Source organism: Myotis nattereri, assembly GCF_964212035.1.
Source record: "Myotis nattereri genome assembly, chromosome: 8".
NCBI classification, from domain to species: Eukaryota; Metazoa; Chordata; class Mammalia; order Chiroptera; family Vespertilionidae; genus Myotis; species Myotis nattereri.
In genome coordinates this window covers 46,334,994-46,360,779 of record NC_138083.1, presented here as the reverse complement: position 1 = coordinate 46,360,779, position 25,786 = coordinate 46,334,994, and positions in this window count along the sequence as shown.

Here is a 25,786-nt window from a genome sequence, read left to right as displayed (position 1 = left end):
AATGACCTTTATTTTATTTTCTCCATTTTTTTCTTATGCCAAAATAATATTCTTCCTCATACTCCAAGTCACAGATTACCTTATTAATAAAACCATTTTAACCCAACCATCAAGAGTTCATTGTTCTTTGGGATATAAACAGCACTATTTCTACCTCTATTAACAATAACAATAAAGTCTCATTGTTGCTGATCATTTTGCATATTGGTCAATGTGAGGCCAGAGGCAGTATTTTATTCTCACTCTCTCTCTAACACCTCATGACCTTGTTTTGGATTCTATGCATTTAAAGTGCAGGTACTGAGAGCCATCATTCTCAGTATGGATAGATAATTAAAAGATCAAATGTGCAGATGATTCTTTGCATGTGATTGAGCTTCACTTTCTAGTTCCTTTTCCTCTTGGAGAATCTGTACCCTTATCCAAAATGGGTTACCCCATCCTGTGGCTTCATTCGGGTTTAAATTAAGCAAAGGCTTTTTGGGTCTTTTCTCTTTACTGGGACACATCTGTGAGCCCAAGTTGCTGAGGCAGAATGTTTGGATTCGAGGTACAAATAACGTCCATTTGCAAATATATATTCTGTGAGAGTTACCCCCCTCGCATTAGCATTTATTCCAAGGTGGTATTTCCTTGGAAAATCGAATATTGTATTTTAAGCATTTGTAGATGGTTCAATGAACTGTTGTGCCCCCTATGGTTTGGAAAGACCTGTGATTTTTCCCATGGTTTATTATTAAGTGAGAAATTCAATGTAAAAAAGGACAAGTCCCTGCCTTTGGGGATTTAAATTGACCTATTGGAAATCTTCATGAATATATATATATATATATATATATATATATATATATATATATATAAATTCTGTGTCAATGGCTGGGTGATATCATTATATCTTAATATATTTTTCAGTTTCACCTGACCTGCAATATGTCAGTAAGGAAAATGCATTGAGTAAAAAAGACAAAATTGACATTTGGTTGTACTTTTCCATATAGTAGAGAAGTATTGCAGGAGGCCATAAAAGACATCTTTTTTTTCCCCAGTGTTTTATGGTGACAATATTATTTTGTAGCAGGTAAGGCAAAGATACAGAGTTCAACATTTTAAGCCTCTTCCATTTATTACCTTAGTGATCTCAAACAAGTTCCTAGTCCCAGGTTTCCTAATCTTCACAACAGGGCCCACTCCATCCTCTCCAAGAGCCAAATATGAGGATGACATGTGAACACATGTGACACAATTTAAAGAATAGACTACTGTGTAAAACTTCCAATGAAGACTCCTGTCATCAACTTTTAAGTCTCCAGACACTCACTAGTATTTTTTTTCACTCACTGGCATTTTCCATCTGGGATGATGGGTCTACCTGGGTCCTAAATATTTGAAATGAGGCTAAACACTAGAGTTCAGGAGTTAGGCATCATCCACTGCCTGTTCCCATGTTGTTCCTATCATCCCAGCCAATCACTAACCTCCTTAGTGTGTTGAGGAAGCCTTACTCAGGGGAGATTAACCTTTGACTTTTTACCTCTGTTCTGCTTTAGAAATCCAGTTTGCCACACTAAATCAAATCATCACATCAATGATAGCCATTCTCATTTCCCACACTGTTGAATTTATTCTGCATAACTGGCCACTTTCTCCCTCAGGGGAAATTCATAAAATGCCCCTGAGCTTCCCTGTTAGATGAGACAAAGTACCTAAGTCCAGGCCAAGGCTCCTGATGGGGTCTTAGGAGGCAGCCGCTGCAGAAACCCAGATTGCTGGGTAAATGGAACACAGTATCTGTGCTTCAATTTCCTAAACTCCAATGGAAATAATGCATCATGCTTTCCTTAAAATATTTATGGTGGTGTGAAATCTTGGTCTTTCTTGTTTTGTTTTTCTTTCTATTTTTCATGCCTGGGCTGCCCTGGGCCACGTCATGCTTTAAGAAAATAAAGAGGCTTTGTTAGGCAGTATCTGTAACAGATGTCAGTGCAAACTGAGCACCCTAAAGAGAAGCAAACTGCACTGGTGGAAGCCAGAAATGAATACGTCCTGAATCCAACTAGACAGAAGTGTGCAAAGGGCGATTCTAACAGATTTGACTCCACATTGCAAAGTGCTTGAGTAGATGTGGCAAAAAAGGGTAGATGATTATTTCAACACCCTAGGAGTTCATTTCTGTCTGTCAATGGCGGGGATTTACTTTGAGGATATTCCCTAAAGGTATTTCTGAATCACTGGACATTTGGGAGCCTGGTTTGAAATGTGCATTTAAATGGAAGCCGGGTGTTTTAAAAGCTTTCTATCCATTTGAAGCTATTATTCTGAAAATAACATTTCAGAGGAATATAGCAATGCTGGTGGAGTTTAAGAGGGGAGAGGGGAGCTGATGCTGAGAGGTTAAGTGAATTGTTCCTGAATGCAAACACTTTGCTGAACACTTCAAGTATTTCACTCAGACACTTAAAGGCCTCTTCTTAGAAGCAGGGCTACTGTGGTCTGAGGAAGACTATCCTAGACTGATCTTAACAAAGTTTAACAACCTCCCCCCTCAAACTGAGCTGATCTGCCCACAAGAGCAAAACTCAACACTCTTTAGATTAGGAGAAGAAAACACAATCCAGAAGAGGCTACAGAATGGAGCACACAATAAAAAATTACGAAGAAGTAAAAAAGCAAAACGTCATTTGTGGGTGGGGAGGGAGGAATGGCAATAGAAACAAACCAGACAGGATAGAAATGTTGGAATTAGCATACACAGACTTTAAAACAGCTCAATGAACAGAGTTTTAACTGGAGAGCATTATGCTAAGTGAAATAAGTCAGTCAATGAAGGAAAAATACCACATGATCTCACTCATTCATGGATAATAGAGACCATTATAAACTTTTGAACAATAATAGATACAGAGGCAGAGCTTCCTCAAACAGATTGTCAAACTGCAGCAGGAAGTCCGGGGAGGGTTGGGGGGCAGGAGGGAGGCGGGTAAGAGATCAACCGAAGGACTTGTATGCATGCATATAAGCATAACCAATGGACATAAGACACTGGGGGGTAGGGGAGGCTAGGGGACTGTCAAGGGCAGGGCGGGGGAGGGGGAAGGACACATATGTAATACCCTTTGTAATACTTTAAGCAATAAAAAAAAAAAGACTTCCAGGTCTACTATTCTAAAGGAAAAACAATGGAATAGATATCAGTTCAGAAGAGCCCTTACTTCACTGGGATTCAGCAAAGTATTTATTGACCACTTTGAAAAGTGCTAGATACATTATTAGACACTGTGAATTACAAAATAAACAAGAACAAAATCATCCCATGCCTTCAATGTAACTTTAAATCAAGAAGGGGTCAAAGTAAACATGCTGTTTTCACTGAGTATTACCAATGCTAGCAGAGTGATATGGCAGAAGGACTCTGACCTGCTTGAAGGTAAAAGAAAATGGAAGTGAACATGCAACTAAGATTTTTCTAGAAACCAGCCACAAATTTCTATATTTCAGGCCTATATTCCATGCCTGTAATTTGCCTTGAATTTGTACTCCAGAATTCTTTCAGAGAGCTCAACCAATTCCTTATCCTCTAAACAGCTATTTGCATGTACTGTTTCTTAATGTGGAGGTGCTATATGAAAGATAATTGAAGGTAGGGCTGCATTCCAAGATTGTCACCTGAGGAAGCAGCCCCTAAACTCTGAAGAGGGCGCAATGTAAGCAGTCATTGGCTAGTATGGAAATAGAATATTACAAGCCACCTCTTTGAGACAGAAAATAGGAGCTCAGAATAGGAGCATAAGTCTCCTCTTAAGAAGAAAATCATATTTAATTAAAAGGAAACTGTCTTAGTTCATGCTGCTATAAAAAAATTACCAGAGACTGGTGGCTTATCAACAACAGAAATGTATTTCTTACATTTCTGGAGGCTGAAAAATCCAAGATTAAGGCACTGGGAGGCTGGGTGTTTGGTGGGGTCCACTTCCTGCTTCATAAATGAGATGGCCTTCTTCTCATGCTGTCCTCACGGTGAGGGAGAGGGATCACTCTGAGTCTCTTTTCTAAGGTCATTCATTAATCCCATTCACAGGGCCTCCACTCTCAAAGGCCTCTCCTCCAAAATCATCACATCTGGGATTAGGTTTCACATTTGAAACTTGGGAGGAAATAATTATTCTATAGCAGAAGCTATAGAGGAATCACTTGGCTCTAAAATACTTGGGTTTATTTGGGTAATGCTTTATAAATTGTCTTCTCTTTGCTGATGAGAAAGCTGGAAGATAGAATATTTATAACCCAAGGAACTAAACAAATCGCCCATTCCCTGACTAATCAATTTGAGGGAAAGATAACAAATAAGATTACATCTGAGGGTGTTCTGTTATTTATCACAAGTGACAAGACCTCAGTTGAGTTTCCTGAATGCAGTGGAAGGAGGTGAGGGCCTTTGTTTCAGAGCACTTCTCTGTTGCTGTATAAAAAACAACTATTTAAATGCCATCTATAGATTGACATAAAATGTTGGGAAACTTTAACATTTTTTATTAAAGTTTAAATAAAAATTGTGAAGCCTCTGATAATTACAGTCACAAGACATGTCTATGGTGGGAGTTGGTGGTGGTTTTCAACTGCTCCTGTGGTTAATCAGTTACTGAGTGAATCAACCTGCAGAATCATTTGTTTTTTTCCTCCTTTATCTTATCCCATCTGGAACAAGCTCCTTTGTCCCACTTATCATTAGTACAAGTTTCTTTAGCCACTAATATATGAGATTGTAGTCTGCTTTCTTGGTTTGCTCTGCAGTGGGTTAAATAATTTTTGTCCAAAATGAATGTATTTTATTTCTATTTTTTTTGCTTTTTAATCATTTTTAAAATTTTTCAATTACAGTTGATGTACAAGATTATATTCATTTTAGACATACACCTGAGTGATAAGACATTATATAACTTACTAGTAGCCCGGTGCACAAAATTTGTGCACTCGAGGGGGGGTCCCTCAGTTATTAAACATTTTACGGCACAACACTGACCACATTGGTGGTGGTGGTGGTCTTGTCAGAATGTGTTATATTATGCAGATGAAAATCTATTTAAACAGATTTGATGTAGATATTTTCAAAGATGGAAGAATTGTCCCTGTCAACTATTTTAGTTGATTCATATCTTCAGTAATTGTCATCATTGCAAAGTTTTCAGTCCCCATATGGATTGCTGGATATAATAGGTCATGTGCTGTCCCTGTCCTTTATAGCCTTTGTTACCTTAAGGACTCTAGTTTTCCATTTATATGTTTAAGTACCAACCTTACTGGCTTAAAAATGTAAGCTTTTAATACTGCTCTCTCTGTTCTGTATCCTTTCGATGAAAAGTGGAGTTGGGTTGCAGCACAGGAGAGAAATTCAGAAGGGGAATATTGAAGTAATGACTACAGTAGGAGAAGAGGGAACCTGTTTCCCTGGCCATAGGCGCTGGCGCCCTGGACCACAGGGCTGGTAGCTTCTCCGGGTGGCTGCAGCCTGGGACCTCTGGCCAGTAGCTTGTCCATCTCCTTGGCTGTAGCCAGCCCCAGGCACTGGCACCTGGACCAAAGGTGGGCGGCTTCTTCTTCTGGGGGCTTCTTCTTCTTCTGTGCTTCCAGGGAGGATAGTCAGTTAAGTGTCATGCAAAAATAGGCATCACCAATCACAGAAGCTGGGTGCGGGGCAGGGAAGCCACAGCTGGGGCGCTGGCGGAGGCTGCTGCCCTGCCCATGCACCCGGCTTCTACGATCGCCCCGCACCAGGCTTCTGCAGTCACCGATCACAGAAGCCAGGTGCGGGGCAGGGAAGCTATGGCCTTATACGCTGGGGGCAGCTGCTTCCCTGCCCTTGCAACTGGCTTCTGCAGTCTCCTTCACTGTCTCCTGCCCCACCCCCCAGGCTTCTCAGATCACCTGCTGGTGGCAGGGCAAAGGTGGCCTCCAGGGCCGACCTTTGCCCTGCTCCCTGGCTCTTGCCTGCGCCTGGGTTTCAGATCACTGTCTTCCATCCTTCCCCTTTCTCCTCCCATCATTGTAAGTATGCAAATTAACCACCATCTTAGTTGGCAGTTAATTTGCATATTACCCTGGAAGGGTAGCAAAATTATGGTTAATTACCATGTTTGTCTATTATTAGATAGGAGGATTAACAAATGTCTTGGCTCCTGCAAAGAACCATGCACTCAATCTTGTGGAATTCTACCCTTCTAAGTCCTGGGATGACTTCCCAAAGCAACATAACTCAATGAGAAGGGTAGTCGAGCCTCATCTAGAAAAAAAATCTTAGCACAGATTCTTTGTCCTGCTCTCTTCTGCCCAGAGCTCCCTGAAACACCTCCACTCCACAAATTGTTCCATTCTCCTTTGCCCTACACATGATTGTGTGGGCTGCTTGGGTAGTAAGTCATTATAGGAATCCTTTTTGTTCTCTTTCAAAAATGAAGACAACCTTTCAAGAGGCTTATTTTGGTCCCTGCTCAATTCTCTGACAAGAGAAGCATAGATATGCACTCGGCAGAGAGAGAGAGAAGTCTGACCAGGAAACCACAAGCCCTCTTTGTGCACCCTTCCCATCAGGGGTAAAAAAGGGCAAGTAGCCCACATTGCTCTGGGCTGAGCTCCTGGGAATGGGAGAGATTTGTAACCAGGAAGGACCTCTGGAACTCGATGTTGTTTTATTTTAAAAAATATATATATATTTTATTGATTTTTTTACAGAGAGGAAGGGAGAGGAATAGAGAGTTAGAAACATTGATGAGAGAGAAACATCGATCAGCTGCCTCCTGCACACTCCCCACTGGGGATGTGCCCGCAACCCAGGTACATGCCCTTGACAGGAATCGAACCTGGGACCCCTCAGTCCGCAGGCCGATGCTCTATCCACTGAGCTAAACTGGTTAGGGCTCAATGTTGTTAAATACGCAGGGTCTCCACCAGCTTTGTTTGCAAGCCCTGATTAAAAACCAAACCTGCAAATGACTCAGATATTCTGGGCAGGGGGTGGTGGAGAGGGAGAAAGAAAAGCAATATATTAAGAGGATATTTTCCTCAGTGTCTGACTCACCCACCCATCTTAGGATGGATTAAAATACCACCTTGCACAGCCTTTTGCCCCTAGACTTTGGTACTTAGGACAAGGCTTGAGGAAAATTTAGCATATCCTTCTCTTCTGAAGGCTTCTTAAAGTATTTGCAAATGGCACCTTAAGGCCTCAGAAGAAAAATGATTTTAAAAATGTTAAAACCACAAATGGCGTGCAAATAGGTGCCAGAGAAAAACAGAGCAGAGAAGTAATGATCTCAGAGCTTGCAGATCTCAAGTAGCCCCATGTAACAGGTCAGTTAACACTGGAAGGAGGCTAAAGGCTGAAAGAGAGCTGGGGGAACCCAGGCTGTCACAGGTGAACCCCAGCTCATTTGCGATGCAGACCAGATGCTAGTAGTGTAAGAAGCATCTTTGTGAACATCTCTACTTTCTAAAAGAACATAATTCTGTTCCCCTGGTGAATTTCTTTCACTTATGGCTGTCTGAATTGAAAAGGCAGATGTTTTATTCAGGGAATTGACTGCCAGGTGATTGCTTTCAGGTGAAACAGTTAATAAATTAAAATTTAGGGAGCAAGAGAAGTCTATTCAGAGAATAGAACTCTACCAGCTAAATGCGGGAAGGAAAGAGCTCAGCCCGCTTGTTCTGGGAATAGCTCTGTGGATAATTACAAAATTAGGAGGGGAGGGGAAGAAACAGTCGTATTGATTAGCTGTCTAGAAATTGCCCTCCTGCTAAACCTGAAGCCAGACATGTTGTTACTGAAATAAAACTTGTTGTACAAGCCCCACACAAAGGCAAGTGTTACATCAATGCGTTGTACCACAGGGCTCCCCAAACCCTTGGGAGCTGGGCTCCTGTTGAAGAACGGTAATCTCCTTCATTTTAAAACCCCTCTGCCTTAATCCACCTCCCTCCCCAGCCACTTCATTGTTTTTCTGTAACCCTCCACAGAACAAAATCCTCATGAATAACCTTTATCCACTAGCCAGGACCTTGTTCCCCACTCACTTTTCAGTCCACTCCAACTTCATTTCTGCCTCTGCCATTCCCCTGGAGCCTCCCCAGGAAGGCCCCTGACCTTCCTCCCAGGAATCTGTGAGCACCCTCAGCCTTCACATTGAGACTTCCTGTTGACCATCTCCGCGTTGCTCCTTTAGTTCTGGGCATTCTCTCTCCATTCCAGCTCACAGAAGCTCACAGTGGTTCTGAATAAATATTTGCTCCATAAGTAAGAAATAAAGGAGAGAGTAAGTGAAAGATGAAATTCAGCTTCTGAAGGAAATGTGGGGGGCCGGGCTATGCTCCACATACGTTCTGTCATTAAGCTTTGCATGCTCTGTGTTACTAATACCCACCCCTACCATTTGCGGAACCTGAGGCAAGAGTGCAAACAAAAGCCTTAGACCCATAAATCTTCTGTCGTCTCTTCTCACTGCCAGATCATCCCTGCACCAAGAGAGGCCTGGCATGAGGGTCAGAGGACCATAGGCTGTCCAACTGCAAATTTCAAGTTCCTTTTGCCCTGACCCCCACTGACAGCTGTGCCCAGGCTACCCCCTGGTCAAGGGGTGGGAAAACAGCAGCTGAGTCCACAAGCTCAGGGGTAGGCAGGGAAGAGACTTGAGCAGGCTATGGAAGCCACCTTGAGGACTTTGGGGCCAGAAATTGGAGGTCTGGAGCATGATCTAAAAGAGGAGAATGGAGCAAGTTCTGTCCCTTGAAAACTCAAGAGCATGCAATAGGAAGAGAGCCAGAGAGGTGATCCCCAACATGCCCCACCCAGGGCAGGGGCCCAGCAGGGTTTCCAGTTGTGGGACTGCTCTCCATCTTCTTTTGGCATTCTTAGTTGAGGAAACCAAGGCTCCCCTTTGGTTGTCCTTAAGAAATAGCAGAATCAAGTTCAGAAGCCCAGGAATGCTTCTTTGTCCTCCACAGCCAAGACATGTGTTTTAAAGAACCTAGGGTGCTGTGAGAGGGCCCATTTCCATACATACTATGTAGTCTATATATTCTATTCTTATCCTATTGAATTGCTTTTCTGATATTTTTTAATTTACATTATATTTTAAACTAAAACAATAGATAATGTGCACAAGGAAGCTACTGGGCAGTACTCAAACAATATTGCTTTTCACCTTGCTTGGAGGCTTCTATGGACCAAATGAAAGAAATTTTTAAGCAAAGGTTGTGGAAAAAGAGATGGAGAACTTAATCAGACAGAGGTTTAATTAAAAACTAATGAAGTGAAGAAGCTGGGCTTATTGAGGATGAAAATTATTTCATTGTACATTAGCCTGTTTGCTCATTATCTAAGCTAGTATTTTCAACTTAGTCATATGCGTCTAGAGAAAAATAATACTTTATTTAGTAAAGCTGATCATGTATACGAACAATCTGTATCCATTTACACATGTGCATCCATTCATTTCATAGTACAGAATGGCAAATTTGGGGAAGTGGTGTAGTATGTGATGTGATACTACTCAGTATGAATATTTATGATGAATATTTTAAAAAGTCAATGTGTTATACTTTCAAGGATCAATAGACTTTGAAAATCACACCATTTTTGGCCAAGAAAAAAAAAAAACACAACTCTTAAAATCACAAAACTGTTTCCCCTTTTCTCTATCTCAACCACACAACTCTTGAATTATCTGCTGTATCTTGAATATTTCATGCACTTCTACACTTCTGTGCTTCTGCTCCTGCTAGTCTGTCTCCAGAAAGTCCTTCTCCCTTTATCACTGGATAAGATAGTTCTCATTCTTCAAAGCATAAGTCAAATATTCATACTGAGTAGTATCATACCCCAAGACCCAGGCTCCTAGTCAGAGGCAATCATTTCCAGCTCTTGTTATGGATCAGGATACAATTTATGACTTTTGTGTTCAAGTACTATTTCTGCCGCTTACTAGCAATGTGATTTTGACTAATTTTGGTCCCTTGGTTTCTTTATCTACAAAACAGGGACAATCGTGGGATATACCTCCTTAGGTCCTCCAGAGGTTCAAATTAACTATGAAAAAAATAGATGAAGGATATAGAAACAATTTCCAGGGCATTGAAAGTGTTCACAAAACAATAGCTCTTATGATAACACTAGAGGCCTAATGCATGAAATTCATGCAAGAGTAGGCTGTCGCAGCCATAGGCTGCCTCGATCCCATGGCTGCAGCCCTGGCTTTGTCAGGAAGGTTGTCCGGAGAAGGACATCCAGATGGTCATTTGGTGGATTTTCATATTACAGATTACACTGTTAATATTATAGATTCTCCAATGTTTGTCACAAAATAAGCTTTCTATAAATTTTTGATGAATTGTAATACAGTGATTCTAAAATTTCTTGCACTAAATATCTAAAATTATTTAGTGCAATGAGTCTCTTTATATGAGTTTTTTATATATACAAAACAACCACAGAGATAATTTTGCCAAAAATTTAAGAAATGTTCACAGCTCAAGGGCTTGGGAAAATGGCATGAATTAACAAAGTTCTCCTTGTACATTTGTTAGAGTAGTAATATATCTATTCAAAGAAGGGTTAACAAAGGTTCTGAATTATGCACTATGTTAGGCAAAATGATGTCCTTTTTCACAAGCATTTTCTATAGTCACATTTTATATTGGTCGTACTTTACAATATTTTTAAAGAAATTATGTCAACTAAATTACCCTTGAACATATATATATTATGAGTTTTCTCATTTTCATGAGATGAATGAAAGGTCTGACTAAGATTCTACAACCTATCAAACTAAGAAGTGAGGAATGCACAATATCATTTGCTGGTGAACAATTTGTTATTTTGCAATAATAGACTGAATATGTAAATGCCTCATTTAGAGATTTCCTAGGTAGTTTAGCAATAGATCATTTAAGCACTGGAAATCCTGGTTATATGGAAGTTCTTCTACATGTTAAGATAGATACAGCTTAACAAAAGGAAGATAAACAATCCAGTCAAAAAAATGAGCAAAGGACCTAAATAGACACTTTTCAAAAGAGGACATTCAGAAAGCCAAGAGGCATATGAAAACATGCTCAAAGTCACTAATCATCCCAGAGATGCAAATCTAAACAACAATGAGGTACCATCTCACACCTTTCTGAATGGCTATCATCAACAAATCCACAAATGACAAGTGCTGGAGAGGATGTGGAGAAAAAAGAACCCTCATGCACTGCTGGTGGGAATGCAGACTGATGCAGCCACTGTGGAAAAACAATTTTGAGTTTCCTCAAAAAATTAAAAATGGAACTCCCATTTGACCCAGTAATCTACTTCTAGGAATATATCCCAAGAAATTGGGAACACCAATCAGAAAAGATATATGCACTCCTATGTTCATAGCAGCACAATTTACAATAGCTAGGATTTGGAAACAGCCTAAGTGCCCATCAGCAGATGAGTGGATTAAAAACCTGTTGTACATCTACACAATGGAATATTATGCTGCTGTAAAAAAAAAGAAAAGAAAAAACTCTTACTATACGCAACAGCATGGATGAACCTGGAAAGCATTATGCTAAGTGAAATAAGCCAGTTGGAGAAAGATAAATATCACATGATCTCACTCATTTGTGGAATATAATGAATGAACATAGATCCAGAGACACAGAAGCATTGAACAGACTGTCAAAACTCAGAGGGAAGGCAGGGGAAGATGGGAGAGGGGATAAGAGATCAACCAAAGGACTTGTATGCATGCAAATAAGCAAAACCAATGGACACAGACAGTAGGGGGATGAGGGCATGTACTGTGGGGTGGGAGTGGCTGGGGAGAGGTCAAAAGGGGGAAAAGAAAATATATGTAGTACTTTAAACAATAAAGAATTTGAATTAAAAAAAAGAGAGTACAGAAACACCTATCCACTTATACATATACTACATATACATTAAAACAGTCTTGTCTGTATATAGCAGAGAGAATGGCAAGGGGTTGCTGTGTTTCAGTGGAAAGGAAGAGAAGGAATCCACCCAGAGTTCTCTCTAGGGAGCAGGAAGGGAGTCAGGAATTTAAAATTAAACCACAGTTCCACTAGCCCCTAAGATGCTTCCATGGGATTCCTGGTCCAAATGTGTTACCAATGAAGGAGCTGGTTGAGAGAAGCATGCGTCCTCCCTCTCCCCACCTAGTTTACTTCAGAGAAGAGGAGCATTACGTATGTCACTCAAGTCTGTATCTGCTGAAATGATGGCCTCTTCTTCAGGCTGGTAAGGACCTGGGGTGACAGAAATGGATGTATCCATCACTGTCTGCGGTATGAAATGAAAGGCTTCTCCACTAAGGATGTTATTTTGTTATTGAGCATTCCAGGGTATAACTGGAGGGAAAAAGGATATTCGTTTAGTCTCAGTGGTTTTTCTCTTCTTGTAGAGATAAGAAGTCTTGTCTTCCCTCTGTGGGCCAGTGTTTCTGATCTCAAAAATGAAATCTTCCCATTTTCCATCTACTAATGTGATTGTATAGGACTAAAGAAACCATATTTGTAGAAACTTTTGAGATGTAATGAAGTGGAGAACGCCTGCTCTCTCCCTGGCAGGTAGAAGACTTCTTATAGGGAGAACTCCTTTGCTGGGGGAAGGTCTTGATAAAACTGCTTGAAATGGAAGTTCTATGGACTCCAGGTCTTTGGAGAAGGCCTCCGTTGATCCCAGGTAAAATGTAATTTTTTTTTCATCCTTCTTAAAGGGAGAAGAATATAGAAAAAGGGAGATGGAGATGAGAGAAGAAGACAGAGAAGAGGAGAAAGTAAATGGCCTGAATTCCCATGATACCACTTATCCTCAAGGAAGAGTGAAATCTAATAAACACTTGGTGTGAGAGAGTGTTTAAGGTATGTGTGTGGAAACAAGTGATGAGATTTGAATGTCACCTCATGGGGACATGGAAAAAGCAGATAACACATGCATGTTCAGGGTGTGGTAACAGAGATGATCTTAAGAAAGGAGCTCTTTGAGAAATTGCAGATATAGTGGAGGGGACTAAGCTTGTCACAAACATGGACCTGGAATCTCAGCCAACTTTATGTGGATTTCTGAAGGATAGGGAGACCCCTGGCCTCAGAGTCATTGAGTGCTATTGAAGCGGGGCTGGGTCTGAATTTCAGGAAGTGATGTTTTCTCAGAAAAGCTGATAAGGTTACAATATGGTGTGGCTTAAATTAAGGGGTGGGCTTAACACTCCTTAAAGTGTTGTCTAAAATTCTAGTCTTAAAGTTATACAATTGTATGTTCATTGAATAACAGAGTAAGAGATCTCTGAAAGGTTTGGCTTGTCCTCTAGGTTTTTCAACATTTATATGTTACTAGAGGCCCAGTTCACAGATTCATGCACCAGTAGGGTCCCTCAGCCTGTCCTGTGCCCTTTCGCAATCTGGGACCCCTCGAGGGATGTCGGAGGCCTGGTGCACAGATTCGGCCCCACCCCCACAGGCTAGGCAGAGGGACCCCACCAGTGCACGAATCCGTGTACTGGGCCTCTAGTATGTATATAAGATCTTTGGTTAATCTCTTTCTACCCTTCCTCCTCCCCCCTTCCCTCTAAGATTCATCAGTCTGTTCCATGTTTCCATGCCTGTATGTTGAGTGTCTGCCCCCTGGTGGTCAGTGCACATCATAGCTACCAGTCTAACGATCAAAAGGTCTAACGGTCTTTTGCCTATCTCTAAAACTCTACAAAGAAAATTAGTTTTGCCCCATAATTCATTCTTTAATGGCTTTAGAACAATTATCTACTGCTATTAAAATGTGTATCAACATCAAAGGTTTATCCTTTTCTATAGGGTTCTTATAGCTATCACTATAAGCAAAGAATTTACTACTATGTGATGTTGAACTTGACATTTCTTTTAGCAACATTAAAAAAATAATAATGTAGCCCTAACCGGTTTGGCTCAGTGGATAGAGTATCGGTCTGCGGACTGAAGGGTCTCAGGTTCGATTCTGGTCAAGGGTATGTACCTTGGTTGTGGGCACATCCCCAGTAGGAGGCAGCTAATTGATGTTTCTCTCTCATTGATGTTTCTAACTCTATTCCTCTCCCTTCCTCTCTGTAAAAAGTCAATAAAATATTTTTTAAAAAAATAATAATGTAGAACCCCCCCAAAATAAAATAATAATAATAATAATAATAATAATGTAGTAATTCACTGAAAAAAATGCCTAGCTTTCAGGTCAACAGAGGAAAATAAGAAAGCTTTATTTTAAACTCCTCTTTAAGATAAAGCATCATGACTTGCTTTGCTTTATTGTGCTGCCTGTATGTTGGAAATCAGATACTGAAAAGTCTGTAACATTTCAGGATGTGAATGGTGTCAAGTCCACTATACAGGTGATCAATTACACCCAAATCAGCAGTAACCCTGGTGGCGAAGAGTCAGTCTGAGAAGAGCTTATTTGGATGCCTCTTTTGCTAAGTGCAGACCATGTTCTCCTGGATGCACTTCATGAAGATGGACTTGCATCCAAGACGGCTAACAGAGGGTCACTGCACAGAGGTCCCTGGAATAGAACTTTACCCATCAACTGTGGAGAAGCCAAATGTGTGTCTGTTTCATCTCAAATAAAAGCTATCCTTCAGAGCCTCCTTCAATGAGAGGCTTTCCCCAGAGCCCATGCTCAGACTGAATCACCCTCCGGGCTCCTCCAGGCCACTCTTTCCACATCAGTAGAATCCATCCGGCTTCTCACCATGATCCCAGTCTCCACGATGGTGCACATGCTTAACGATTTGTTTTTACAAATTACACTCTGCTTCTATCCTAAGGGGTAAATAAAGGACGTTTTAATTAAGACAATTGTAAAAAAATCAATCAAAAATTAACAATAAGTCAAACAAAACACAGGAAACAAAGCACCATGTAAGCAAAGTAATGCCTTGTAGGAGTCCCAGGACTAAATTAGCAGCAAATGGGAGGCATTCATCTTTCAACTGTATTTACATACTACTTAACATTTATTTCTTCACCAATGCACAGTATGTTTCATGTAGACTTCCCATTAGAATTTCCTGACTTCTTCTACAAATAACTTTATTTCTTAAGCAGACTATATCTACTTAAAAAGATTTTTCTTCTCCTGTGAGAAACTATCAACTAATAATGCTTCCAATGTCTTATAACCTTGATAACAGTAAAGTGTTCTCTAACTAGAAACAAACATTTAATTTGAGCAATCACCATTTTACTCATTTAACTCATCTATTTATAGCTCTCCTTAGTATTTGAAACAATTGAAAAAGCTTTTCCTCATTGAAACTCATCTCCTTGTCCTACCTTGTTATTTTCTTTGCCCTGTTCTTCTAACTCTTTGGCTGTTCTAGGTTAACTAAATGGAATATTTGTGTTATGAAGTCTTGAGGACAAGGCAACTAGCTATGGTGTTTAACATGCAGCAAGTGTGTAATAACTGCTTAGAAAGAAGGAACACGTTAATGAAAGAGTGAATGAATGAATGAATGAATGAGGGCATTCACCTGTTCCAGAGCCAGGAACGCCCTTATATAAACCCAGTTTATATAGCACTCGAGGAGCTGGAATCTGGATTTCTGAGAAGTGGGCAGACTGGGATTTGTGTGGTCTTATCCTTATTCACTATTTTGTCAGCCATGTTTGTTATCAAACTATCATCTCCCAGCCCAGAACTCTACCTTCTGAATTTTGCTTTTTGATTCTGGGGTTGGGACTCTGCAAAACCTAGTTGTTCTCTGAGGGTGAGTCCCAAAAGGTGGCACGAGGGGAACAGGAAGGCTGGAGAAGGAAGAAGGGACACACATCTTTAAGATAGCTCACTGTCCTGCCAGCTGGCCTCTAGCAATGCTTCTCTGTCCTAGAGCCACAGTCAGCTCATTTCTAGATTTCCCCATGTTATGTTCTCAGTACCTGCCTCAGAGACAGCAGCACTGGTTCATTAGCATCTTCCTTAGAGAGATGAGTCCCAGCATCCTGGGTGCCCCGATACTTAAGGCAGCAGCAACACCTTGCACACACCCCTTTCATGTAATTGGGCTCCACCTCTCAGCTTCTATTTAAGCTCTGTAGATAACATCTACAGCTCAGTAAACTTCCTTTTGCCTCATAGTGATTGTAACTGTGCTTTCACAAGGCAGCCTCAAATATGTGTTGAACTGAATTTCCATTTTCTTCAATTGAACATCTTTCTAGTTGAACGTTAGGTTTCCACATGAGGATGGAGGAAAAAGAAAAATAGAAGCGAGGCCTTTTTATAGCCTTGTAGTGCCTGCCAATGACACATGCACACTGACCAGCTTTGATGTGCTTCTCTGGGTTCTTGATTTCCACTCAATCCCTTAGCAATTCTTTCCAGCAAAGTGAGTTTTCCTTCATGGCGCCTCCTCCATTGTGCTGCTGTCTGTCACCTGGAAAGAAAGGTATCATTTGATTTACAATAAAATAAAAGATAAACCATTGAAATAGTGTCCAACAATTCACACACAACATAAGCAAAATGACCCCATCCTGAAAAGCAAGAAATACTCAAGATAGGTGAGCCTAAATTTTCTCACAAAAAAATTTATTTTCTTTGAAAAATCATCATTTCAGCAAAGGAAAGAAGTCAGTATATTTAAAAGCGCTCAGTACATCTTGTTGGCTCACTGAGTATCTAATCTCAAGCCATTTCAGCTCATCAGATTGTTTTGAAATGTTAAATTCAAAGGGAAATACTAGTGCATTTATCCACAATGGGCAGGCTAAGTAGAGTTTTAAAAACACACATGACTTTGTGATATTTCCCAATAACATTCTTTCCTGTCTTTCAGAAACTCCTTGCTGATTTTGACATCTTGATTTTGGGATGAAAACACAATGTTAGTAATTTGAACATTACAGTGAATTCTCAGAATTTCAAAATACAGAATCATATCAGGTACAATATGACAAACTGTCACAAAATTTGAATTTTTGCTCTCTTTTTCAGCTACCAAAGAGAGGGTAATGACATTCACTGAAATATCTAAAAATGGTGGGGGCATTTGAAAGATAAGTGTAGACACAATCTGTTACCAGTGTGAGGTACATCCTCCTCAGCAGACATAATGCCAAGTAGAATGGCTCAATGGGCAGAATGTAGGACACACTGAACAATGAACTCACTTGGTCAGGTAATGTCATGTGGCATGTGGGGACGTTTATATGCTATGGTGAGCAGGTGATGGTGTGTCTGACACATTTAAAGCATATAGTTAAGATTGAGGAACACTTTGATCATACACTGAAATGTCAGCTGTGTACAGTTCTCCCTAACCTTTTAAAAATGTAAGTATAGAGGTCTTAAGTTCTCCCAAGTGCAAGAGAAATAGGAGTTGTAATTTTGACTTGTCTGGAATTAATAAAAATTTAACACACTAGGGGTTCCTTAATTCAGCCTCTTTTACCTTTTACCTTTATTACAAAAAAAAACCTTTTTGGGGTATAAAATTACATCTTAGGGGAGAGTATTCTGGATTAGATCTTTCATTAGGTACACATGATTTTAAACTATTAAATGCTGAAAAAATGCTCATTCCTTCTTAACCCTCAGCTTCCCTGCTATCAAGGCAATAACATGGGCAGAATGAAAGCCAGACATGCACAAAAGAAAAGACAGGAAAGAACATGTGAATATTTGAAAAGCAAATACTATAATCACACTTCAATGTGGGGCTGACATAAATATTTCTTAGCTTGTCAAAAACAATATAGATCGTTGTATTAAGATACTCAAAATACATTAAAACTTTCTATCAATTCAATGTGAGAGCATTAATGACCCTTCTTTAAATGATCAAAACTAGGTAAGGCTACCAAAAAAATTTAAATCTTTACATTTATAAATGCACCTCACTCATAATTCCATATCAAAGCTCTTCTCATTTGGACCCCTGTTTTATAAGTTATATTCTATAGCTTCTCTCATGTACTCAGCTTGCTTCTGCACATGACCCACGGGACACAGTTCCCATCCTCTCTGTGCTTCCCTTTATTCTCTTCAATCACACATGCAATATGCATTGCCCGGACATACTGACAGTGAAAGGGGCAGGGGTGGCTGTCTACAATTGCATATCTCCTCCTCTTCTCACTTTTGGGAAAGGATGTTCAGTGGTAACATCACCCCTTCAGGTATGAAGGGAGTAGGCAGTGAGGGACTGATGAAGTTTCACTATGTTGCTGGGAAAAACATGTCGTTCTTATTGTGGGAGGGCCAGCTTCCCTGGGTCTTGACCCCCTCAGTTTCTTTCTCCTTTTTTGTCCTTTCTGATTTTTTGTTCTCTCTCCTTTCCCTGCTAAAGAGGCTCTCCCTTTTCCTGATCTGGGACTGGAGGGAGTAGGGAAAGTCAGCCTCTATCAGCCTTCTGTCACTCTCCCTTCATTTCCGTAGGTTTTAGAAGCTGTCTGCAAAAGATACAGTTTGCCTGAGGCCTCTGGACACAGTATTAGGTCTAAGGGGAATTCAGATGATTACTTTTATCCACCACTGAAATCAAATATAGAGGGAAAGTAAAAAGCTGCAGCAACAGAAACAGTAAGATAAGGCCGCAAAAAAATGAGTTTACATCCAGAAGGGGAGATTTACATGAGGTGTCAGAGGACATGCTTGGGAAAGCCAACACAGAAGAAAGTGTGGGGTCTCCATTATAAAGGGGTTAAAAAAACAACTTTGGATTGCAATTGGACTAAATGTAAGTGCTTGGAAGCAGGGGACTACTCTAGATGGCTTCTGACATTTTCTCTCCTAGAATTCTATTTTTAGGAGCCGTCAATCAATCTCTTACAGAAAAATATGAAATGTTCATATCTATTCACCTCTAAGTCCAGTTTGAAATTCGTCCAGGTTGTCAAACATAATCATAGAGTATTCAGAAAGTAAAGTTTTAACCAGCAAGATTTAAAGTAAAGTATGTGTTTACAGCAATGATGTTTCCATCAGTATAAAATTCTTATATTCTAGCCCTTACATATACCACAGTTATAATTATGTAAACATAGACTGTCATCAAAGTAAAAAAATCTAAACTTCCTGAATATAGCAAATTAATATAGGTAGGGATATCTAGCTAGCTAGCTAGCTCGCTATGGAATAAACAAAAACAAGCAAACCCACATTGAAAATCAGCATCAAAAGTTCTGGGTTCTGCCTGACTGGTGAGGCTGAGTGGTTGAGTGTTGGCCTATGAACCAGGAGGCCATGGTTCAATTCCCATTCAGCACACATGCCCAAGTTGTGGGCTTGGTCCGCAGTAAAGGGCATGCAGGACACAGCCAATTGATGATTCTCATCAATGATGTCTCTCTCTCTCCTTCCCTTTCCCTTTATCTCTGAAATCAATACAAATATATAAAGAAAACCAAATTCTGGGTTGTAACCCAGAATCACTAGCTAATTGACTTTAGGAGAACCTCTTAGCCTTTCTTGGTCTCCATCCCATTATTGATAATATGAGAAAATCAGGTGAGTATCTATCATATGATGCCCTCGAAGGTGTGAATCTTCTAGTTCCTTGGTTATTCATGAATGAACAGGTGTGATGAGCTGACCTGAGCTACACAGACCCTTTCGCATTCATAATGGGGAAGAAGAAAGCATGCATTAAAAAGTAACTATCTCTAATATTACTTATTACTGAGAGTAAGATGTCTAAGAGTAGACATCCCTGGGCCCTGATGTTCAAATATATACCCAATTCAATAGATTAGCTCATTGTGTTTACTAGAGGTGCTATGAGCAGAATGTTTGTTCCAACACCCAAATTCATATGTCGAAGCTCTAATCCATAATATGATAGCATTTGGAGGCTGAATCTTTGGAAGGTGATTAGGTCATGAGAGTCGAGCCTTCATGAATGGGATAAGCATCCTAGGAAGAAGAAACACTAAAGAGATGATCTCTCTCGGCACCATATGAGGACACAGCAAGATGGTGGCCACCTACAAATCAGGAAGAGTGCTCTCACCAATAAACCATACCGGCACCCTGATCTCACACTTCCCAGCTTCCAGAACATTACATTAGTAAAATAAAAATAAATTAAACAACCAGTCTATGGTACTATGGTATTTTATTAAATCAGCCACAACTAACTAAGACAAGTGGTCAACAGTTACTCTATTTTTGCAAAACAACTACACTATAAATCAATGTGTTTGGCCGCCCCCCGACTCCCTCCCTTAACCCAGCCATTGAACTCCTACCTGGGAACTCAGGACTTCTACTAAATAAGGTCAACAGAGCTGTGTGCTACAAGTAATTCTTTTCTGCTCTCTTTCTCTCTTGAGTATTATCCAAATCTTCTATTAGTACTTTCTTCATGAGCTTCAGTCGATTGTTTTTCCTTTTTATCACCTCACAATTAAACAAGTGACTGCTCCTTAGAGCAGCAATGGATGCTGACTTCTGTCTTCCTCTGTGATGAAAATCACAGGTCTGAAGCAAGCATGTCAAACTCGCGGCCCACAGGCCTCATGTGGCCCACAATGAATATTTTTGCGGCCCAGCCAATATAATGGTATGTAAGAAATATTTTAACAAAAATTTCATAACTATTTGTACAATAGTCTTAATTTTTACAATTAATTATACATAATTATTAATAAAGAACTACAATGCTCGCTAATGACTGGTAACTGTACTCGTGTTGCATTCATTTCCCTTATGCTCCTTACTCACAGGAACACCATTTCTCTCCACTAATACTAGCAGAGAATATTTTAGCAGCCAATTGCCACATCATTAGTCTTGGTCTGACTTATTTGGTATGCACAACATGAAATATTTCACTTTCGGAGAACAAAAAAAATAGGTTTATTTGTGTTACGTTTATTAATTTGTGCAGTTACTCAGTGTCTGGTAAGTTAATGTTAAAGAAAAAATTATTTTTTATGAAAATGTTCTATTATTTTATGTTAACGATTACTCATTTGTTTCAGCCTTGGATTCAGCATGTCTCTATCAAAATAAATTTACGTTTCTATGAAAACTGAAGCTTTTTTTTTTTTTTTTTTTGCGGCCCACATAAACTTAAACTTTGTTTATTTGGCCCATGTTAGCCTTTGAGTTTGACATGCTTGTTCTGGAAAGTCAAACAGAACTTTATTTCTGCAGTCTTCAATCCTTAGCCATTTCAGAATCCTTTGCTATCAGGTTCTTTACACATTCTTCTCAGTTTGGTTTATGCTTATTTGAACTTGGCTCGTCTTTATTTACACATTTGACACTCTTGGTTTGCTCAGGCTTGAAATCACCCAGTGTTTCCTCACTTTTGCAGGCTGCCTCCCTCATTGCTTCCTTGCTTTTTTTAAATCTGAAATGTTGAATAAATTATACTTGGCATTTAACATATGTACACAGTGAATAGAGAATCAGACTCCATTGTCTATAGTCTTAACTGGAACAAAGATCCATGTTTTCTTTGGTTTTCATTGTCTGCTGCTTTCATTGCTGAATCACAGAATGAGCTCTTCTTTGCTGGGGGCAAAGCAATGCTTACTGACCCATTGATGTGTTTAATTTAGAACTCAATCATGACATGGTCTTTGTCCTCTAGGAACCCAGAAGCTAAATTCAGACTATAAAGTCTAGAGGTAATGAGATTGATCCTCTTTACACTCTTCAAAGTCCCAGGAAAATTGAAGATGCACTAAGTAAGAAAGCAGGAATTTGTGAGCAGAGAGGAGAATGTGAAAGGAGAAACTGGAGTTATATTCCTTCCTCACACAACTAACAAGTATTTCATGAAGGAGACCAAGAGCTCCAAGAAAGTGGATGCTTTACCAAGATCAGCCTACCTTTCCCACTGGCTTCCCTAAACTTCAGATGGGTTTCTTCCTCACTCTATGACCCTACCCTCCCTATTCAGAGCATTTGTTTTAGAAAACTTGTAATTGCAATCACGTCTCTGTTCCTTTGAAATGCAGATAAATCTTCGCCAGCCTGCTTGCCAGTTTTGAAACCCAGGAATGTCTTCCTCTAAGACCTGGGTGAGATCTCTTTGAAAGGTAAGTATCAGGAAAGATAGAGCCCCTATGCTCTACTCTCCATGGAAGGGGGAAGCCTAACTTCAATACATGTGAATTAGCCAACAGGAATGATCTGGTCACATTGACCAGCCTTCCCACTAACGTCTTCCTGGACTTTGGCATCAGTTCACTCCAGCACTTAAAAATCTTCCCATTTGTCTGGTTACAGAGAGTGAGTTAAGTTCAATCTTCCCCTATTGCAAGAGTCTTGAATTAAGTCCTCCTTGTCTGTTTAACTCTGGTATATTTTAATGTGACAATTACTGGGCAAGCACCTGCCATGTACAACACCTGGGCCACATATTTGCAAGACAACAGAAGTGAGATTCAGTGTAAATAATGTATAAGTCCAAGTCAAGTGTTTATTTTTATCATTTTACAAATTGAAATGTTCACAGTGAAAGTAATATTCCACCAGTTCCAAGTCTCAGACAGATAAGCTGGAAGCATCGTGGAAACTCAGCTCAGCCAAGTCCTCAAGGAGCAGGGAGGGCTGCAGTTCAGATTCACTAAAATGAGGTGAGATTGACTTGGCGTTTGCAGATCTCCAGGAAGCAAATGAGAATATCAAATAATTCAAAACCACAAAAGAGGTCCATGAGTGAGCCAGGCAGCTTCGGTGTCTCATAACTGTTGCTCAACTACTCTTTTATGTTGATGTGCTCTGAAGCAGCAATGGCCACCCTGGGATGAGGCAAGGCTAGCGCTTTAGCAACACAATCGCTGACATCCAGGAAGCCTAATCAACAGCTAACAAGGGAAGATGGGGAACTGGCAGAGGTGCAGAACCAGTGACATTATTCTCTGTCACTAACAAAAACAGTTGTATACAAGGGGCCTCCCATAACCCTTTGGCCTTAGCTCCCAGCCCAGGCTCAGGGAGGCCTGTAGGGCAATGTGGTTTCTCTCCAAAGGTTTTCCTGGGTCTGCCAGCTGAAAGTGAGTGGCATTGCTTTATTGTGATGAGGTTACACTAGTTTTAGCCCAATACTGTGGCATGAAATCAATCAGAAGGAGGAGGAGGAGGAGGAGGAGGAGGAAGAGGAGAAAAAAAGGTTCTGTGAGGCTGGATCCTTATCTTATCTACTGTGATTCTTGTCAAAGGCTAGAAGGATACTTGGTGCACAGTAGGTCTACCCAAGTTGTAATGAAGAGAGAGAAAACGTAAGAGGCAGAGAGAAGGGGGGGAAAGAGGTAGGGAAGGGAGAACAAAAAGAAGCAGAGATTATGTTTAGAAAGCAGAATTTCCCACAGTTGGGGATCACACTCTGCACTTCTTGAAAGCTTTTGAACAGTTATGATGTTTACACCACAAATATGCTGTCAGTTTCTCTGGAATCCAAGCCATTTTATTCAGGAGATGGGGATGGGAAGCTGTGTTTATACCATGTTTGCATCACAAATGTCATCACCTTTGCTTTCTGTTAGCACATTAAATTCTTTATCTTTAAAGCTTATAAAGTGTTTCTTTCTGATTCTAAAGATATATTGCTGGTCTTTCTGCTGAATTGATCTTGACAGTTCAGCCCAGGGTAAATTCCAATAACATACACAAGAGCATGTGTATGGAAAAAGAAAGTCAAGGAAATACTGGATAAAATGGCCCATGCAGGCTTTCAGCATCTGAATAAACATGAGTCTTGATTATCATTCTGAGACTTCTGCAGGATTTTTTTTTTATTATTATTATTTTGCTTCTTGTCTAGTTACCAAAGCAGTGATACACAATGAGATATGAGTTCATAAGCCTTGAAGGCATTCTTGTCCGGCCCTGTGGATAAAACACAGTTCTAGAATTCAGCATTATTCCAAAGGCCAGAGAGCACTTTTCAGAATACTCACAACGCCCATGAGGGAGTTCCCCCAGGGAGCAGAGTCAGTGCACAATTGCATTCTGCACAGAGGTGTGCTGGTGTGAGCCCAGAAACTGACCAACCTTGATATGAACAGCAAAGTATCAGCTCACGACCCAGTGACCTGGTTACAATGCTACTTCTCCATCACAGTTGTAGTTTAGCCAAAGGATAACCAAGTCAGCCAAGCATGTGTTACCCGCCCCCCCCCCCCCAAAAAAAAACAAAAAAAAAAAAAAAAAAAACGGGCCAGACAGCAAAGTCAAAGGCTAAAACTGACGGAAAGAATGTTGGATTTTAGTGCATTCAGAGAAGATGATTTTTTTAAATGACTTCTATACAGGAGTAGAGATGCTTTTTAGGTAGCACTCAACCTGGAAGTCATTTCCCCCAGGCAAACACAGTGGCAACCTATATAATTCCACCCACTCTTGTTCTGTACAACAGAGAGACCTCAGGACAAGGGGCCACCAAAAAAGAGGACATTCCTAAGTACTAAGAGCTGGTGATTAAAAGCTGGGTGAGGGTGGAGGTGAGTGCTTCAGTTTTTCAACTATATGGAACAGCCAATGAGGACTCCACACTTACAGTATGACTCAGTATTGCAGACCATAAAATGTAAGATTTTTCTGCAATTAGCAATAAGAAAATAAGGTATAGAATGCAAAAGGTGTGGGACCAAAAAAAAAGCACAGGAAAGGAAGAGAATTAGTGGATCTTCAGAAACAAAATAAGCAATGAAAGAGGAGCTCAGAGGAACCAGTATGAAGCAATTCTCACATTCTGATTTTTTGTGATATTAAAAGATCTAAGTTATGAAAACCCTGTGGATAAATCCAAACCATGTTATGTGAAAGAAAGTGGAGATAAATAAGTAAATGCTGAACAATTCTATTTCTATAAAATTCATGAGTAGAAAAAACCAATGCTTAGAGATGGGATTTAGAAGGTGGTTAGTTTTGGGGTGGGAAGGATCGACTGGAAAGGGGCATAAGAGATTTAGGAGGAAATGAATACCCACCATGTCCTGACCTAGGTGTGGTTACACAGGTGTACAGATGCACATAAAAACCACACAGCTGCACATTTAAAAAGAAAGAGGAACACCTGACTTTGGTGGATCCCACTGCCACTCTCAATCAGCCTTTGCTCAGACTAAATCTGATGGTTAATTGTATGAGTCACCTTGGCTCCACCCTACTGCCCACATATGTGGCCAAACATGGATTTTTCTGGGAAGCTGTTCTGGAATGAGATTAATAGTTAAACCGGTGGGCCTTGTTTAAAGCAGACTGTCCTCCCTAATATGAATGGATAGTATCCAATCAGTTGAATGTCTGACTAGAACAAAAGACTGACTTCCCCAAGCAGGTGGGAATTCTGCAGCCGAAGGACTCTGAATCTAAATTGTGACATTGACTTTTTCTGGATCTTCAGCCCACCAGCCTACATTGTAGATTTTGGACTCGCCAGAGTTCGTAATCATGTGAGCCAATTCCTTAAAATAGGTCTCTCTTTCTCTAAATATACACACATCCTATTGGTTCAGTTTCTCTGGAGAAGTAGGTCAACTGTCTTTACAGAATAATACCTGCATGAGGGCCGCTCCCAGCTAGAGAGGCACACTTCCCACTCCTGCTTCCCCAAAATTAAACAAAATTAAGCCATCCTTGCACATTTACTTCTATCAGCCCCATTCAGCATTTATCGCATTGTGTGTCTCCATAAATATGAAAAGGCTATCCCAGTTGAGGCACTTAACTTCAAAAACACATGAGGGGATGAAGAGTGTTCACTATACTAGCATTCAAAGACACTGGTATATTTAACAAAGCTTATATTTAAGATATGTTTGGAAA